A 20,593-nucleotide genomic window follows, 5' to 3' on the forward strand; every position below is an offset into this window, starting at 1 on the left:
TGCCAACTACTGAGCAGGTTAGGAAAAGCACAGCAGCTAGAGACCTCACAGGAAAGACTGTCAATCTCTAAGACACACCCACAGGGAGATTTGAAACTGAATATAACCCCAATCTGAGACCTGAACCCAGTCTGGTCTGGGAAAATCTGATTGGGGTAACCAAGAAAACCAGATGCCTAGACAACAGAAAATTAAAATCTACACTATGAAAAATGAAGATATGGCTCAGTCACAGGAATAAACTTACACCTCAGTCAAGATATGGCTGAGATATTGTTTTACTTTAATGAAACAATCTATTAAAGACTTACAAAGAAACATGCTAAATCAAATAAAAAACCAAATCAATGAGTTCAGGAAAGATATGGCAAAAGAGATGAAGGCTATAAAGAAACACTGGGTGAACATAAGGTAGAAATCTCAAGTTTAAAAAAACAACTGGCAGAATCTATGGAAATGAAAGGCACAAAACAAGAGATGAAAAACAGAATGGAGACATACAACAGCAGATCTGAAAGAGGCAGAAGAAAATACTCAGAAGTGGAGAACAAGAAACCTGAAATCCTACACACAAAAGAACAGCTAGGGAAAAGAATGGAAAATTATGAGCAACGTCTCAGGGAACTGAATGACAATATGAAGTGCATGAATGTATGTGTCATGGGTGTCCCAAAAGGAGAAGAGAAGAGAAAAGGGGCAGAAGCAATAATAGAGGAAATAATCAATGAAAATTTCCCATCTCTTATGAAAGACATAAAATTACAGATCCAAGAAGCACAGTGTACCCCAAATAGAATAGATCTGAATAGACCTATGTCAAGACACTTAATAATCAGATTATCAAATGTCAAAGACAGAGAGAATCCTGAAAGTAGTAAGAGAAAAGTGATCCATCACATACAAAGGAAGCTTGATAAGACTATGTGTGTACTTCTCAGTAGAAATCATGGAGGCAAGAAGGAAGTGGTATGATATATTGAAGATACTGAAAGAGAAAATCTGCCAACCAAGAATCCTATATCTGGCAAAACTGTCTTCAAATATGAGGGAGAGTTTAAAGTATTCTCTGACAAACAGACAATGAGAGAGTTTGTGAACAAGATACCTGTGCTTCAGGAAATATTAAAGGGAGCACTACAGACAGACAGGAAAAGACAGGAGTAAGAGGTTTGGAACACAGTTTTGGGTGATAGTAGCACAGCAATTTAAGTACACTGAACAAAGATGACTGTGACTATGGTTGAAAGAGTAAGGTTAGGGTCATTTGGGACACCAGAAGGAAAGAGGAAAGATAAAGAGTGGGACTGTATAACTGAGTGAAACCTAGAGTGCTCAACAATTGTGATAAAATGTACAAACATGTTTTTTACATGAGGGAGAACAAATGAATGTCAACCTTGCAAGGTGTTAAAAATAGGGTGGTACTGGGGAAAAAATATGATGAATGCAAACTAGAGACTATAGTTAACAGAAACATTGTAATATGCTACCATTAGCTGTAACAAAGGCAATATACCAAAGCTAAATGCCTATAAGAGGGGGACATAAGGGAGGGGTATGGGAATCTTGGCATTGATGATGTTGTCCGACTCTTTTATTCTTTAGTTTAATTCTATCTTTCCTTCTGTTGCTTTTTAACTGTCTTTTCTCTCTCTCTCTCATTTTCTTTAGTCTCTCTACCTTCTTTGACTCTTCCTCCTGCTTTGTGGAAGAAATGGAGATGTCCTTACATAGAGAGTGGTGATGGTGCTGAATACATAAATATGCGACTATACAGGGAACCATCGATTGTTTACTTAGGACGGAAAGTATGGTGGGTGAACAAAACTGTTTTAAAAAAATGGGTTGATGAAGAAATCTTAAGGACACTGTATTGAGTGAAATAAGTCAGACATACAAGGACAAATATTGCATGGTCTCACTTATATGAACTAATTATAATATGTAAACTCATAGACATGAAATATAAGGTACCAGGATACAGAACGAGGCTAAAGAATGGGGAACAGTTGCTTATTATGAGCAGAATGTTCAACTAGGTTGAAGTTAAGTGTTTGGAAATGGACAGAGGTGATGGTAGCACATTATTGTGAGAAGAACTAACAGTCTGAGTGGTGTGTAAAAGTGGTGGAAAGGGGAAGCTTAGAGTCATGTATGTCACCGGAAAGAAAGTTGGAGGCTAAAAGATGGGAATATATAAAACAGTGAATCTTGTGGAGGACAATGTCCATGATTAACTGTACAAATATTAGAAATCTCTTTCATGAACTAGAACCAATGTATGACACTATAACTAGAAGTTAATAATAGAGGGGTATATAGGGAAACTACCTATTGCAAACTATGTACAACAGTCAGTAGTAGTTTAACATTCTTTCATCAACAGTAACAAATGTACTATATCAAAACTATGAATCAATAATGGAGAAAGGGGTGGTTAGGGGTATGGGAGGATTGGAGTTTTCTTTTTTTTTCTTTATTTCTTTTCTGGGGTAATGAAAATGTTCTAAAAATTGAAAAAAATTAATTGTGGTGATGGATGCTCAGCTGTATGATGGTACCGTGAGCAACTGATTGTGCACTTTGGATCTTTGGATAATTGTATGTTATGTGAACAATCTCAATAAAATTAAATAAAAAAATAGATTGGGGTGATGAATGCACAACTGCATGATGGTACTGTGAACAGTTGATTGCACACCATGAATGATTATGGTATGTGAATATATCTGAATAAAACAATATAATAAAAAAAATCACAGCAAAAAAAATTGTGAAGGGGTACAGGGAACTTAATTTAAAACATTTCACCAAATTGTAACTCTTGACTACCAAAGTATTGTGATAATACTCTCACTGACTAATATGAAAAAAACCTTTTTAATTTTAAATGTAATTTTCTAAAAGTATAAACATTCTTCACCCTAATCTCAGTTTCTACTTTAAAATGTTAATATATGATAATTAGACTACTTTCTGAATTAGTAGTAGAAAGTAATCACTGCAACATTTGTTTCTATATTTTAATGTATCTCATAGAAACAATTTAGTTCTATGAAGTTAACAAAATATAAAAATTTGTGATAATTTCTGTAATTAAAATTCATATGTATTATATAGTATTCATATACTACTTCCTTGCACAGATTCAAATAGCAATCTCACAGAGTATTTAGAATATTTAGAATCCTTTATAGAATAGGAAGGACTTTTACATGTTAACTCATATGAAGCCTACATTGAAAATTTGTTTCAGAATTATAAAACAAAACATACCTAAAGTAAAAGGAAAAAAATTGGTGGTCTGGGAATCTGGGGGAGGGTAATGTTGGAGTTCTCTGTATAGGGTTTGCATTATTTTTGAAACTGTCCCATAAGTTTGAAATTATTTCAAAATCAAAACTTAAAGAAAAAAAAAGTTCTGCACAGAGTAGATCACAAGCCCTGAGGAGAAGTAAGGTCAACGAGAGAACAGTCAGAGGAGCTTCATGGAGAAGGGGAGATTGTGAGATAGGTCTGAATCAATGTAGGATTAGGCTAGATGAACAGAAACTGACAAGACAGAAGGGCCAGAGTAAAGGCACAGAGATGGTGAAATCAGCCCAGTTAACTCAGATGATGAAATCCAATGGCAGGGAGATGACAACATGTGTCCACACAAAAAAACTTGTACATGAATGTTCCTAGCAGCATTACCCATAATGGCCAAAAAGTGGAAATGACCTAAATGCCCATCAGGTAAATGGATAAAGAAAATAAATTCCACTGATGTATCCATACAATGGACGATCATTTGGCAACAAAAAAGAATGAAATACTGGAACATGTTACAACACAAATGAACCTTGAAAATGTTGTGCTAAGTAAAAGAAGCCAGACACAAAAGACCACATATTACAAGATTTCATTTACATGAAATGTCCAGAATAGGCAAATCCATTGAGACAGAAAATAGATTAGAGTTTGCCTAGGGCCGGGGGTAGGAGGGGAGGGGGAAAAGGAGAGAGAGGGGAGCTGGGGCATGATGGCTAAAAGATGTGGGGTTTCGCTGAGGTGATGAAAATGTTCTAAAATTGATTGTGGTGATGGTTGCATAACTGTAAATAAAAGCTACTGAATTGTATGGTATTTGAATTATATCTCAATGAAGTTGTTTAAAGAAATCCAATCATGAGATCTCGATAATTTTCTTAATTCTATATTTTGAATATATATATTATACATGATCTGAATATTTCTATGCTTTTACAATATATCCAGAATGAAAGGAAAAGAAAGAAAATATCTAACAACTTTTCAACTGATTTGTAAAACAACCTAAAATGTGCATTTTTGCAGAACAGTTTAATGGCCTTTCTGGGAAGTTATGCTGAAATCCATCAAATAAATATATATAGATTGTGTTACCTTCTTGAACATTTCATTGAACACTATCCGCTGATTTAATCTGGCTTCCTTACTGTAACAAAAGAGATATTCCCAAAAATACTGTTTAGTAGGAAAAAAAGTCTTTCACCTTCTGTGAGGAATGCTATATAATTCTCAACTTTCCTAAGGATAAATATCATACTGTATAACATAAATAGCAGAATGGAAGTCAGAGTTGTAGAAATAAGTGCATTACAAAGATATCAAAATTATAATAAATTAATCATAATAAAAATACAAAAGAAAACTGCCCAATGAAATTAGTATCCCAAAACACTTTATATTATTTAACCAGCTATAGGTAAACTGTTGACATGTTAAATTTCATACATACCTGACATCTGATTTGACTTAATTTCTTCTTTAAATCCTGTGTCTCATCTTCTAAATTAACATGATAACGTGATGTAACTTCCAGTGAAGCTTCTGGCATAGATTGTTTTTTTAGGGTATCAGCCAGTTCTTGTTGAAGTTGTCTCACAACTACCTGATAAGATATTTCTGTTACTGATTTTAGAAATCACTTTATTATTAACTTATGTTCATAATACATAATTCTAAGAGTCTCTGAAAAATATCACCATGTACATAATTTACCTTCTTTTCCTCATATGTGTACATTACTGGATATTGCTGAATTTGGAGAAGGACGAGGAAAGTGTTATCCCTCTCCCTAATCAGTATTACATTTATGAGACAACAGATTCAGCCCCACTGCCCACTCTTCTCCCTCCCCCTTCACCTGATGAATGTGCAAAATTGAACAAACCTACTGATCTCAAAAAGAAATGGGTATGTGGCTAGGGCTGGGGGTGGTAAATTTTACACCTATTCCCTCTTTTCTTTATTAGAGGCTCAAATGAACTTTAGACTTCATCCCATATTCAATCCTTGGCTCAACTCCTTCCAATAGATTCCTATGTCAGCATAAGAGCAAAGTCTTCACAAGGCCCCCCAGGCCTCACTGGGTAACCCGGCCTCCACCGCCCTCCCCGGCCTCAGCTACCGAGATTCTCCCCCACCCACTCCACCCCTGCTACACTGGGATCCTGACACCCAGCATGAGTTTGAAAGGAGGTCTCCAATGCCAACATAATAAATCACAGATAGTTACACCTATCTCTGTACTGGGCAAACTTACATCCAAATGAACGTAATTGAGCCTTGAAATGAAAAGTAATTATAAGCAAATTATTTGTACAAATATTCAAAGTAAAGTACAAATAGCTGTGGGAACATTAAATCAAATACAGTTTTGCTAAAATTCACCACATTTGTCCCAAATTATGATTTAATAAAAAGGAGGTATTTTTAATGAGTTGAGAGGTCATGGAAATACATAATTTAGGACTGAAAGTTTTCCAGATTTAATTCAAATTGACATGAAAAGAAAATTACACCAATTAAAAATGTATAAAAAGCTACTGAAGGAAAATTATTATGAGAAACAACACCTACATTTCAGTTTATCTGGGAAATCAAGAATTGCCTGTCAACAAAGGTAACCCACTTAATTGAACCTGAACTTCAAAATACTCATTTTAGGTATGAACATTTCCTTTTATCTGCTTCATCATGATCTTATATGGTCTTAAAAAAAGGTGACAAAGACACTGAAATCATTATTTCTGTAGCCAAGACTTAATAATACTAGTATACATCTATTAACAATTTATAACTTAACCTCTTAAAATTTCACAGGTGACACAATGTCTTTACTCAAAGTAAAGCACCTCTCAAGTCTAATTTTTATCTGCTGGATACAAAGCATGCTTCTATGCTGATTTAGCAAATACATTTACAGTCTATATATTTTCATATTCAACTAGACTCAACATTTTAGCCATAACCAACTATTACTTTGAGCTTTCATTCAGGAAATTAAAAAATGTTTACATTTCTTGATACTTACTTCTCTTTCTACTTTCTCATTTTCATACTGATATATTCGTTCTTTTAAATGACTGCATTCACTGATTAATTCCTTATTTCTCTCTTCTAGAAGAAGGCTTTGTTTTTCACTTTCAGCTTTAAGTTTTTTCATAATATCCTGAAATTGGTCTTGGATTTTAATTACTGTCTTTTCTTTAATGTCAGCTTTGTTGTGAGCATCATCCAGTTGTTGTCGAAGTAACATATTTTCACTTTGCAGTTGGGATAACCTTTCCTCTAAGGATTCCTGTTTTCCAATGTATTTACTCACTTTACCTTGTTCACTGTGATACCTGTGTTCAACTTCCTTCATCTGGCACTGTGTTTGGCTTAGATCTCTTTGTACATGCTCTAAAATCAAAATCTTTTCTCTCAAAGCATCTCTTGTGTGAAGGAACTCAATTTCTAGGCTACTGAATTTACTTTCAGCTTCAGAAAGCTGTTGAGAAAGAATCTCATTGTTGTCTTTTAGGTTAGACACATAAAAATTCGTTTTGTCCTGTAAACAAACCCACTCATCTTTTGCTCTCTGGAAAGTGAGTTCCAGGTCTCTTTTTGATATCAGACTTTGATCATGGTTGTTTATTCCGGCAGCCAGTCTAGAACGGTATGATTCAACTTCTGTTTCCAGTCTTTCCTTGCCTTGTTTTTCACTCTCTAATTTAGAGTTTAGCATTGCATTTTCTGATGTCAGAACATTAATCTGTCCATTATACTGAAATATTGTTTTTGTTAATGTTTCCTCGTTCAGTTTTAATGTCTTTTGAAGGTCATCATTTTTTTCTTTTACAATTCTCATGTCCTCAGAATATTTCTTTTCTTTTTCCTGGTTGTGAATTTTCATTGCATCTATTTCCAATCTTAGCATGGCAATTTCATCCTGCAACATATGATTTTTATGCAAAAGATCTTCTCCTTTCTCATGACTATCAGAAACCTAAGTTTTGTAAAACAAAGGAGACTTTTAGTTAGCACTCAATAAAATGACATGTCATGATGTCCTCTGAAATTAAAGATTAACCTATATGTGTATACAATAAAAGGGCTGCAACAAGTAACAATCTAACTGGAGAAAAATAAAGTTGGATCTAAACCTTACACATGATTCAGCATAAATTCCTAAAAGTTCAAAAATTTAATTGAAAAAAATGAATGCATGAAAGTAAAAAAGAAACTAGAAGAGATTTTTTTATGAATCTCAGAATTGGAAATGTCTTTCTCCGTATTGCAGCAAACCCAGAAGGAGCAAAAGAAAGCTTAATAAATTAGAACATATTTTTTAAAAATTGGGTTTACAGCTACCCTACATGAAGAGCTTTTGCTCTGTATAGATATGGTCAGACTAAAAATATTAAATACAATCCCCTTCAAGCATACATGAAATCATTATCATATATAATACATTTCACATATTTTATAATTTTAAATATTTCTGCCTGAATTACCACAAAGAATACCACATTATTTCTAATCTAAATTAATTCCACATGGGTTTGCAGTTTGATATCTAACCTATACAGCTACTCCTCATCAAGAGCTGTAGCTCTACATATATTTGAGAGATTAAATTTCTTAAAGTTCTTTAATAGTTCCTTTTTTTCTGAGAATATTCCAGAGATATTCTATATCTCTAAAATTTTTATAGTCAATCATAAGAACTACATTTATTGATAACTGATAAAACTAGGCACTGTACAAAGCACTTATAAATACAACAAATAATTCACTTAATTATCACAATTCTGTAAAACAGAAATTCAAAAATATATGAAAGTTCCAGGATTTCCCCCATGTCTTTTGTGTTCTTCTAATTAGTGTTTTCCCTCTAAACCGATCATTATTTTTCTAATATAAATACAAAAATACAAAAGAAATGTCATATTTTAAAAGACCGGTGGTAAGTAAGGTACAATTTATAGAGCTCTTCTCAGAAAATCATAAGATTATTTGATGCTCAGTAACTTTTATTTCATTTTCATAATGTTTGAAACACTAATAAATATGAAATATGAAAATAACCTGAACTATTTTACTAAGAATAAAATATTTTTCAATAAATTATCATTACATATATGCTACGTCATTTCATTATTTTCAAAAAGCCCCTAGTACACCCAGGGTAGTGAATCTCCCTGGCAACGTGGAATATGACTCCCGGGGAGGAATGTAGACCCGGCATCGTGGGACGGAGAACATCTTCTTGACCAAAAGGGGGATGTGAAAGGAAATGAAATAAGCTTCAGTGGCAGAGAGATTCCAAAAGGAGCTGAGAGGTCACTCTGGTGGGCACTCTTACGCACACTTCAGATAACCCTTTTTAGGTTCTAAAGAATTGGGGTAGCTGGTGGTGGACACCTGAAACTATCAAACTACAACCCAGAACCCATGAATCTTGAAGACAGTTGTATAAAAATGTAGCTTATGAGGGGTGACAATGGGATTGGGAAAGCCATAAGGACCACACTCCACTTTGTCTAGTTTATGGATGGATGAGTAGAAAAATAGGGGAAGGAAACAAACAGACAAAGGTACCCAGTGTTCTTTTTTACTTCAATTGCTCTTTTCACTCTAATTCTTATTCTTGTTATTTTGTACTGAAATAGGACCTCACTTGGAGGAAATTGTTACTTTTGTCAAGAGTGAGGACAATGATATTCAAAATATGGTCTCTAGATATACTTTTCCTCACTTTAACTATGGGTAGAACTGATAAACTAACCTCTCATTAATATATCACTGCAAAAAAGAATAACATTTGTTGCTGGTAGCAACAGTTTTGAGATTATAGAAGGATAATCCGTGTCAATGGAAAATATTAAAAGCTCTCTTTGGATAAGGCCATTATGAATGACACCACTTGACTGCTGTAGACAAATGATTTTGAATTAAGACTGCTACTTTATCCAATGGACCAAAAATACCAACCCCCCACCAACCCACCAAATATACACATACATGGTTTAAAAATCCCCTAAATTTTCCATGACTCATATAGTTGGTTTTTAAAATATATACACAAATACATACACACATATTTTTAAATGACTAAGGAAAATACCTCAGAATTCCCACTCACTTTCTTTTGAGCTGTTTCTATGTCCTTTTGTTTACATAGGTAACTGGTCAGCATTCCATCTTGTAATATTCTGGCATTCTGTTCTAGCGAAAGTTGCCTCTGGGTATCATTTCGCTCTTCTACAACCTAGAGACACATTTCACTAATTTTTGGGGGTCTCACACCATTAACAAACAAAAGCCTAAAAGCTTAATTGAGAGCAGAACCTTAAAAAACATAAAGATCTATTAAAATAGTCTATTAAGACTCAAGGATCTTTACCCCATCTTAATTATTCAAATTTTAACTGCATAAGTAACAATTAAATTTGTTATAGAGCAAAAACAGTTCTTAAATACAGACATAGTATTTTGAAGGAAAATTTCTTTATGAAACATTTAGTCTTATACCATCATAGCTATTTAACCTATATTTTAACATAAAAATGCTAAAATTAGCATTTAAGTTAATGATTAAACTCAATTTACCTTCCATTCTATTATTCAGAAAACATATACCAAACACCTATTATATGCTAATAATTGCAATAAAATAATAGTTAAATAGTGATTTTTAACTATGAATGTCATAGTTCATATTTAGGATGAGATAACATTTTTGGTTTATTTTAAATCTATATAACACACATTGAATCAAAGGGATAGCATAAATAATATCAATGAAATAAAGTTAGAAATATGAAATTCTTACCACAGATTTACCTGATTCAAATTATTTCTTACAGTCCTCAACTCTGTATCTAGTGTTTGAAGAGTGAGTTCAAGTTGTCGTTTCCTTTCAACTTCTATATTATACTGCTCTTCTTTTCTTCTTAATTGTTCTCTAATTTTATCATACAACATATCAGCATTTCTTCTTTTCTCTTGTTCTTGTTTTAAGGTAAATCTGCAATAAAATATGCTTAACTTAAAATTCATTTTGTTAGAAAATTAAAAGTTCACTTTGTGCTCTGGCTCTTTATGTTGGTATATTATCCAGTTTATGAAATTTCAATGTTCTCAAAATTTTTTCCTTCCAAGTTCTCCTGTCTTTTAATTTCTCAGTTTAATCTTTTCCAAAAGGTAAACTTGAAAGTAACAGTAAAAGGACATTCTGCTAACTGGTAAGTTTTGCTACTAGTAACTCTGGTAAATACTAGGGAAAGGAATTTTCAAATTAATCAGTAATGCTTGGGTTGAAAATTACCTTTATTTTCAAATAGTAATAATTACTCCTCCATTAGAACAAATAATTTAGAGTTGCCTAAAAAGGGAAGTCACTGTCTAATGCTTATATATTCAGTAGAATAAAATTTTAAGGAGTTCATGAAGATGAAATACTACAGGCACCCCAAAAAAGGATTTACAGTGTAAGATAGCACCTTCAGATGTCTTTTGTATAACATACATACATCTGTAGATTGCTATAATCCAACATGCAGCTAGGTGGCCTAATATCTGCCATTCCATGCTTTTTATATTTCTTCTTTTGTAACACTTCCAATTTATCCTATCTTGTTCATTATCATCTATTTCATAAATCATTTAAAAATCCCTTTTGGAACAAGAAGGAGCCATGTGAACTAATTAAATGATAATCACTTTCTGTTTTACTTCTCATTCCATGCATATGGAAAACTGCACAAATTTTTAAAGAATGATTCTGGTTTGAGAAAAATGGCCATTTCATATTTTGATGGCAGAAGTATAAATTAATATAAATTGTCTCATGAACAATTTAGAAATGTGGATTAAAGACCTTTTTAAAAATTTCTTGTGTTTCAACTAAGTAATTCTGTATTGAAGAATTTATTCAAAGTAAATAAAAACATATATTTAATTATTAGGGTAAGTATTCATGTTAAAGGCTTGCTGTATTATTTCCAAGAATTTCATACTCTGCAGGACTAAGAGTTTCTTTCTCTCTCCTATAAAATCCCAGAAGGTAAATTGGCAATTACGAAAATTTTCTTACATATTTGTAGTAAAAAAATAAATAGTAAATGTAGAATATTGGGAACCTAGTGATACACAGAAGCTAGTGGAGGGGGAATGATAATCTAATATGTTCAGATATGTTAATGAGGGTAAATTCAAAGGCATAGGAATGGATGGGGTGATGATTGTTAGTTAATGGGATTATAAACATTAGAGCTGTATTGAACGCAAATAGGATTGAAAGGGGTTGTTTAAAGGCATGTATACCACAGATCAGCACCACAAATATAGATGTGTTTGCATGATACACTTCTAAGGTATGACACTAGGACAGAGAATTGACAACAAAATGGTATATGGGAAAAATCTACCTATTACATACTAGAGACTGTAATTAATAGGAATACTTTATTAGTAACACACAAATACCAGGGACAAATAATTATGGGCTGAAAAGAGCTATGTGGTGTTTTGGGTCATGAGAATTGTTTAAAATGGAGAATAATGAGGATTGTACAACATAAAAAATCATTCAAATATTTCTTTAAAACCAAGATTTTATACCTCAAACTGCAAAGTTCTAGTTCCCATTCCACTTTTTGATGCTCTAACTGTGATTTCATTTCTTTGGTTTCTGATAGCTCCTTTTGTAGTCCACTAACTTTATTTTTTGTTTTTTTAATTTTTCCTGTAAGTAGTTTACAGTGATTTTTTTTAAGTTCTATTAATTTTTCATATGAAAGAATTGCATCCTGGATTTTTGACAGGCTAAAAGAATCTGTATCAGGGAGAAAACAAAGATAGAAATAAAATGTATGAGTACTTTTTAAGTATAATGAACTGCACATTTGCACATTTACTCAGTCATACACCAAACAAATATATATTGAAATATACACATTGAAATATATATATATTGTGGAAGACATTGCACAAAGCTCTTGTCTATAGACAAGAGATAAAATAGACATGAGCCCTGCTCCTCTTTAGCTTAAAGTCTCGGGTAGGAGAAAGACAAAATAACTACAAATTCAGATACATATCGTAAGAAAACAGAGTTCTCTGATCATATTGCACTTGATCTAGACTGTGCCCAGGGAAGACTTCCCTGAAAAGATGAGCAGGAAGTAATTGAGCAAAGGGAGGGACAGAGCATGCAGGACAGTCTATAGCTTATTGCAATCCACTTCTAGTCACAATGGAGTAACAGTACTGATTTAGCATCCCACCTGAAACAACCAAAAACAAAACAGACAAAACACGTTAAACAATTTTCAAGAAAATGGGCTTCAGGCAGTGAAGGACAGTGGTCCCTGAAAGAGAGGAAACAAATGAAGTAAGGCTTTTGATGGCCCCAGCTCACTGCCTTGAGAGAGTTTCCAGGCCATAACACAGGAGAAAGGGACTGAGGTGAGGTCCAGTGGACTCCCTGAGCCGAGGTGATGAAGCTGAGGATCTGGAGAAGCCAAGGCAGACAGAGATGACTGGAGAGAACACCAGAGAGGAGAGAGCAGAGCAGAGAGAGAACCCTGGAGAAGTACTGGATGGAAATGTGGATCCCCACAAAGGAGTGACATGCATTGGAAACGACTACAAGGGTTAACGTGTAAGACCATTTTATTATTGAATTCCCTTTAAAAGATAATTCATTGCTGGAACAAAAATAGCAAACGTATTCTGGAGTTTATACCTTATGTAAAAGTAAAACGCATAACAGCAAGAGAAGAAATGGAAGCATACATATGTAATTTTCTTATCCTGTGTATGATGATACATAAAATTACTTGAAGGTAGGCTGGAAAAAGTTAAAGATGTAAACTATGAACCCTATGCAACTACTAAAATCACAAAACAAAGAGTTATAGCTAATAAGCCAAAAAAGAGATAAAACTTACTTATAAAAATTACTTAATCTAAAGAAGGCAGAAAAAGAAGATGAAAAACAAAAAACAGATGGGACAAATAGAAATCAAACAGCATGATGACAGACTCAAACTTAACAATATCAAGACCTAACTATAGGCTGCCTATATGAAATGCACTTTGAATGTAAAGAAACAAATTGGTTAAAAGTAAGAGGATGGAAAAATTATGCTAACACTTGACAAAAGAAGGTTGAGCTTAAGTGGCTATATTAACATCAGACAAAGTAGATTTCAGAGCAAAAAATATTACCAGCAATAAAATAAGGTCATTCCCTAATGATAAAAGAGCCAATTAATCAAGAAGACATAAAAATCCTAAATATTATGCATCTAATAATAACTTCAAAATTTATTAATAGAAATGCCAGGAAAAATAGACAAATTCACAATTGTAGCCTGATATTTCAATACCCCTCAATCAATAAGTGATAGAAGAAGTAAAAAGTAGGGAGAAAATCAGTAAGGTTACACAGACTTGAACAACATTACTGTTTTCAAGTGCTCAGAGAGCATTCACCAAGACAGACCATGTTTCTGGGCCATAAAATAAATCTCAAGAAATTAAAAATTATTTAAGTCATAGAAAATATGATCTTTGACCACAAAGCAGTCAAATTAGAAATAATAACAAAAATATCTCTGGAAAATACTCAAATATTTAGAAACTAAATAACACACATTTAATTAACCCCTGGGCCAAAGAGGTAATGAAAAGAAATTAGAAAGTAAATTGAAGTGAATGAAAAGGAGAACAGAACATATCAGGAATTTGCAGAATGCTGCTTCAGCAGTACTTAAGAGGAAACTTACAGCAGTGAATATACTAGAAAAGAAGAACAGATCTCAAATCAATGACCTTCACAGCCACCTTAAGAAATGAGAAAAAGAAAACCAAATTAAACCTAAAGTAAGCCAGAAGAAAGGAAATAATAAGCATCAAACAGAAAAAAAATCTATGAAACACAAAAGAGAAAAACAATAGAGAAAAATCAGTGAAACCAAATGTGTTGCAAAAATCAATAAAAATGATAAATCTCTAGCCAGGCTGGTCAGGAAAAAAATGGAGAAGACACAAATTACCATTATCAGAAATGTTACGTGACATTACTACAGATTCTATAGATATTAAAAGAATAGGGTAATATTATGAACTTTAAAAGAATAAGGTAATGTTATGAACTTCATGTGAATAAATTTGACAACTTAGATGAAATGGACAAATTCCTTTATTTTTTAATGCAATTTTATTGCAGTATATTCACACACCATATAATCCATCCAGAGTGTACAATCAGTGACTCACAGTATCATCAGTTGTGCATTCATCACCACAATCAATTTTAGAACGTTTTCATTACTCTCAAAGAAAAAAAAACAATAAAAATAAAAATAAAAAAGAACATCCAAAACATCCCATATCCCTATACCCCCTATTATTTATATATTTTTGTCTGTATTTTATTACTCCTCAGCCCATACAATGGGTCCAGCAAGTGTCAGTCACAAGTGACAAATTCCTTTAAAGACACAAATTAACAAGCTCAATCAAGAAGGAATAGATAACCTGAATAGCCCTGTATCAATAAAAGAAAATAAAGTCATAGTTTAAAACCTTCTCAAAGAAAACTTCAGGTCAAGATGGCTAAACCAGTAAATTCTACCAAACATTTTATGCAAAAAAAATAATACCAATTCTATACAAATTCTTCCCAAAAAATGAAGAGCTTCATTTTCTAAGGCTAGCATTCTACAAGGCTAACAAAACCAGTCAAAGAAATTATAAGAAAGAAAACTACAGACTAATATACCTCATGAACATAGATGCAAATACTCTAAACAAAATTTTAGAAAATTGAATCCAACAGTATATCAAAAGGATAAAACATCATGACCAAATGATGCAATCTACTTCCAGTCAAGATGGAGCATCAGGATTATCTCAGGAATACAGGATTGGTTTAACAGTTGAAAATCAATGTTAACCATATTAACAAAATAAAAAAAGAAAACCTCTCAGTAGATGCAGAAAGGGCATGTGAAAAAATTCCACATCTCAGTAAACTAGAAATACAAGGGACCTTCACCAACTTGATAAAAAAGCTTCATAGCTAACATCATAGAAAATGGTTAAAGACTGGATCTTTTCTCATAAGATTGGGAACAAATCAGCAATGTCTGTTTTCACTACCTCTATTCAGCATTATACTGGAGATTCTAGCCAGAGCAACTGGGTAAGAAAAAGAAATAAAAGGCATCCAGATTGGAAAGGAAGAAGCAAAACAATCTTTATTCACAGACAACATGATCACATATAGGAATTGGGCCAGCTGCTCATTTCTGTAAATAAAATTTTACAGACATGTTCATTCATTTATGTATTGTCTATGGCCCTTCTCATGAGACAATGGTAGAGTTGATTCAATGCAAAAAGAGACCGTATTGACCACAGTCTTAAATATTTACTATCTGGCCCTTTAAGAAAGTTTGACGGCCCCTTGCTATGTAGAAAATCTGATAAGATCTACAAAAAAACTACTAGAACTAATAAGTGTGTTTAGTAAAACTGCAGGATATATAATCAATAGAAATAATCAACTATATTTAAATACAAGCAATAAATGATTGAAATTTTTAAAATATAATTTAAAACTGCATAAAAAATATGAAATATGGATAGATCTGACAAAAGACGGAAGGACCCATACACTAAAAGCTATAAAATATTACTGAGAAAATTAAGTAGGATGTATATAAATGGAAAGAGATAGTCTTTGTCCAGTGCTGAAAGATTCAACATTGTTAATATGTCAAAGATCCTCAAATTAACCTACTGATTCAACACAATCTCAATGTAATTCCCAGCAGGCTTTTCTATTTATTTTTTAGAAATTGATCACCTGATTCTAAAATTCATATGAAATGCAAAGGACCTATAACAGCCACACACAAAAAAAAAAACCCTAAAAAAGAACAAAGTTCGATGGCCAACAACCTGTTTTCAAGAAGTATTATAAACTTATAGTAATCAAAACAGCATACTGGTGTAAAGACAGCCAAAGAGATTGATGAGACAGAACAGAGTCCAGAAAGAAAACCACATATATGTGGACAACTGATTTTTCACAAAGGCACAATGTCAATGCAGTATAAATAGAAGAGCATGGAACAATTGGATATCCATATGCAAAAAAAATGAACTTGCAACCTCCCAATATACACAGGGGTGCTGAGTAAATATTACACGGTAATGACTTCTTAGTACAATATTATTGTGCATTAAACAGCAAGTAATATGTAAATGTCTTTGCCATCTAAAATGAGAATAAATTGTTAGTGCTGAATTATTTTATGTCATCTTGTATATAAGCATCCCATCTTACGTAAGTTTTTAAAAAGAAGAAAAAAAAAAGAACTTGGAGCCATACTTCACACTATATACAAAACTGAATAAAGAATGATCATAGAGCTAAATGTTAGACCTAAAATTATGAAACTTCTAGAAGAAAGCAAGGAGAAAATCTTCATGACCTTGTGCCAGGCAAACAGTTCTTAGATATGACAACCAAAAACAAAATTCATGAAAGAATACATGGATAAATTGAACTTCATCAAAAAGTACAACTTCTGATCTTCAAAAGACAACATAAAGAAAATGAAGAAAAAAAAAAGCCACATACTGGGGGAAAATCCCTGCAAAAAATTTAACTGATAAAGGGAATATATCCAGAATATATAAAGAACTCTCAAAACTGAATAAATAACAAAACAAACCTCTTTTAAATGGGGAAAAATTTTGAACATACAATTCATGAAAGAAGATATACAGATGATAAATAAGCACATGAAAACATGCTCAACATTATTAGTCATTAAGGAAATGCACAATAAAATTATAATGATATACACACTACACAACTATTAGAATGGCTAAAATTGAAAAGATGGTCCATACTAAGTGTTGACATGGATGTGGAAGAACTGGAACTCTCATACACTTCTAGCGGGAATGAAAAACGGTACAACTACTTTGGAAAACAGTCTGGCAGTTTCTTAATAAGGGAATATAAAGGGACATGAGGAAACTTTTGATGGTGAAGGATATGCTGATTATCTTGATTGTGGTGATGTTTTCACATGTGGACGCATGTCAATACTTAAGTTGTACACTTTGTATACATGCAGTTTATCATGTCAATTATACCTTACTAAAGCTGCTGAAACAAAAAGCTCTATTGTAGGAACAAACACCTAAGTAAATAGCTGGGACACAGAGAGGAAGGAAGATAGTAAGTGATGTGAGAAGCTAGAGGATTGCGGTCTTTAACCTTACAGCAATGAGAAGTGATTGCTGGATTCTAAGCAAGGAGGTTATGTGAACAGACATGAATTTTTAAAAATACATAATAATTATGGCTGCATTGTAGACCATGGTTTCAGGAGATGTGGTGCAGGGAACACAGTTTTGAGATGATGCAGTAGGAGATAAATGTAACCTGACCATGGGTGAAGGCATAGGAGGGAGGTGGAGTCAACAGAAAGCCTGGGATGCCATTCCCACCGAGACAAGAACAGTGGAAGTTATCAGAGCTATGGGCTGTGGCTCTGTAGTGCTGCGATGAACAGCACTATACCGCCTCAGTGCTCTATGGTGCAGTACTAAACCAGGTGTGCACATATTACAACAGTATACATAAAAAGGCTTTATATTTATACAAGGGTCCTACCTTTACAAACCATTCCAAGTTGTTCAATTAGCAACACAGAATTCTTATAATTAGGGATAGGCAATTCACAATCCTTTGAAGCTGTTTCAGATGCCTGAGTTAAGTCATCAAGATCATCCACGGAATTAATTTGCTTTGTGACCTATAAAATAAGTAATAATATTTCAGAATGTTCCCAAAATATTTATAGCATATTCTAAGTCTACAGATGTAGTTAATTTGCATCATTTTATAAGAGCAAAAACTGCTTAAAAGAACTGATTTTTGTCAAAAGGATACCTTTATCATTAGTTACTGTTTCTAAATCACTTTTTCAAATTAAAAATATTTGCTTTATAACAAAAAAGATCTGTTTTTTCAATTTAACCTTTAAAATGCATTTTTAAACTAGAGAATAATATTTTTGATAATTTATTTTTTACAGTACCTTGTTCTTTTCATCAGATGTTTTCTTTGCAGTCCTAACAAAACAAATGATTCCCTTCAGGCAAATATTATGTATGTAAAATTCAAAGAGTATCTAAAACTATTGTTTTATATAAAAATCTGTAGTAATAATTTCTTTCTCCTATTCATAAGGAAGTTTACAGGTAATTTAAAATACAGTAATTTTCCATGATGAGGATTAAACTATTAATAGGAAAAGAAACATTAAAGGATAAAGGAAATATAATAATAATACCATTAAAAAGTATTAAATTCACATCAAAAGGAAAATCATAATGTTATTTGCATTATTTGATAGGAAAAAACATAGATTCTTTTGTTGTTTTCAATAAAAACAAGCTGTTACTGGCACTAAATTCTATTTGGAAAGCATTACTTAAATCCTTATATGAGAGAACTCCTTATTTAATAATGATGATATTAATTAGCTTTTTGAAGACTCACTATGCACTTTCTATGCATTACTCTAAGCACTTTACACATCTCAATTCATTTTAATCCTCACAACAATACTAGTAGGTAATATATTAGGTCTTTTACAAAGGAAGAAGCTGAGGCATGGTTTCTGGTTAAGTAAATTGTCCAGGGTCATACAGCTGGTCAGTAGCACACAAAGAATTCAAACCCAGGAATTCTGGCTCCAAAGCATGTGTTTCACAACATGCTGGGAAAGTAATATTTATTTTTAAGTGTTTTTAAGTAATATGGTAGCAAATGAATCCATATTATCATTCCATTTCTGGATATAATTATAGATAATAATTTCTGAATCTTGCAAATATTTTTTAAGAATAAAAAGATTTTATATCTAGGCAATATTGGAAAACTACTTTCAATAAATGAAAGATTTATTTCTCTCAAAAGAAATTCATCAACAGGCATTCCTTCATCCACTCGAATGTTTATTCATGCATTCAACAAATACTTATTGAGCAGGCAAATGTATCAAGCTCACTGTTGGATACAGGGAAACATGGTTTTTGTACTTTAGAACTTTATAATCTAAAAGCAGTAATCTGTGATAGATTGTCAGTAGTTTATTTTTCTATCGTACATACAACAGAATCTTCCCATTTTCCTCAGAACTTGAAGATCTATTAAACTGATATAATCTGATATTTTACAGTATCTTAAAAATCATAGCTATTGATACTATCAAAGGCACTGCAGTATCTAGAATTATCAGAAATGATTACGTTCTACTCAGTATGGCCTAAGTGTTTGTATATTTATTATCATATAATTTTTTAAAATCTACATATGATAGTATAACTTTTAAGAATCATCTGTATATTCAATTTTATATGAGAATATTCCATTTCTAAACCATTCTGAATGAACAACCACTTACCATAAAACTATACATGAATAGAAATACTAAGGACAATTAGTTTACTATAGGTCTTCAAAAGATAGTACATTATAATCAACAAGCTTTCTGATACTTAGAAATGCAAACTGGATCATTTCTATCAGCATGCAAACATACCCAAAAATCTCCCATCTTAATATTTTTTTAAAAAAAAAACCTCCCTTGAACCCTACATTCTTCTTTGGTTATCACCGTTTCTATTGCCTTCTGCAGTAAAAATTCTCTAAGGAGTCATCTGCACTCATCCACTACGATTCCACTTCCATGTCCACCATTTATTGAAAATTCTTGTTAGAGCCCCTGTCCTCATCCTGATCCACCTTCCGGCAGTATTTGATACAGCTGAGTATTCTCTCACCTTGGTCTGTACATTACATTCTCCTGTTTTATCACTGCTGACACTCCTCCAAAGGGAAACAAAAACTTATGTTACCTTTCTTCCTCTTGATCTATTTCACTTAAAATGCTGTCATTATTCACTTGCAGAATGCCAGTCCGTGAATCTGTCTTCTCAAACCTTGGTGTAATCACAGGTTCCTTTGAGGTCCATTTTTTGTTTTCATTTTTCTTTACTTCCTTCATATGCAAGGCAGGACTGCTACTTTAAAAAATCCACAAAAAAAAGCCAACATTTTCTAATAATTCTACTAACAAAGAATAAAAAAACAATTTTTGTAAAATTCCAATTCTTCCCCATCTTCATTTATTCATTAATTCAAAGAAAAGTTATGAAGTACCAACTATATACTAGGAAATGCACATTCCCCACTTCA

At 32.7% G+C, this 20,593-nt stretch overlaps 1 pseudogene; it reads right to left on the bottom strand.

Annotated features, from left to right (window-relative positions):
- Nucleotides 1-20,593, bottom strand: part of LOC119523987 — a 123,363-nt pseudogene that overhangs the window by 21,964 nt on the left and 80,806 nt on the right.

The sequence above is a fragment of the Choloepus didactylus genome, chromosome Y (assembly GCF_015220235.1).
Source record: "Choloepus didactylus isolate mChoDid1 chromosome Y, mChoDid1.pri, whole genome shotgun sequence".
NCBI classification, from domain to species: domain Eukaryota; kingdom Metazoa; phylum Chordata; class Mammalia; order Pilosa; family Megalonychidae; genus Choloepus; species Choloepus didactylus.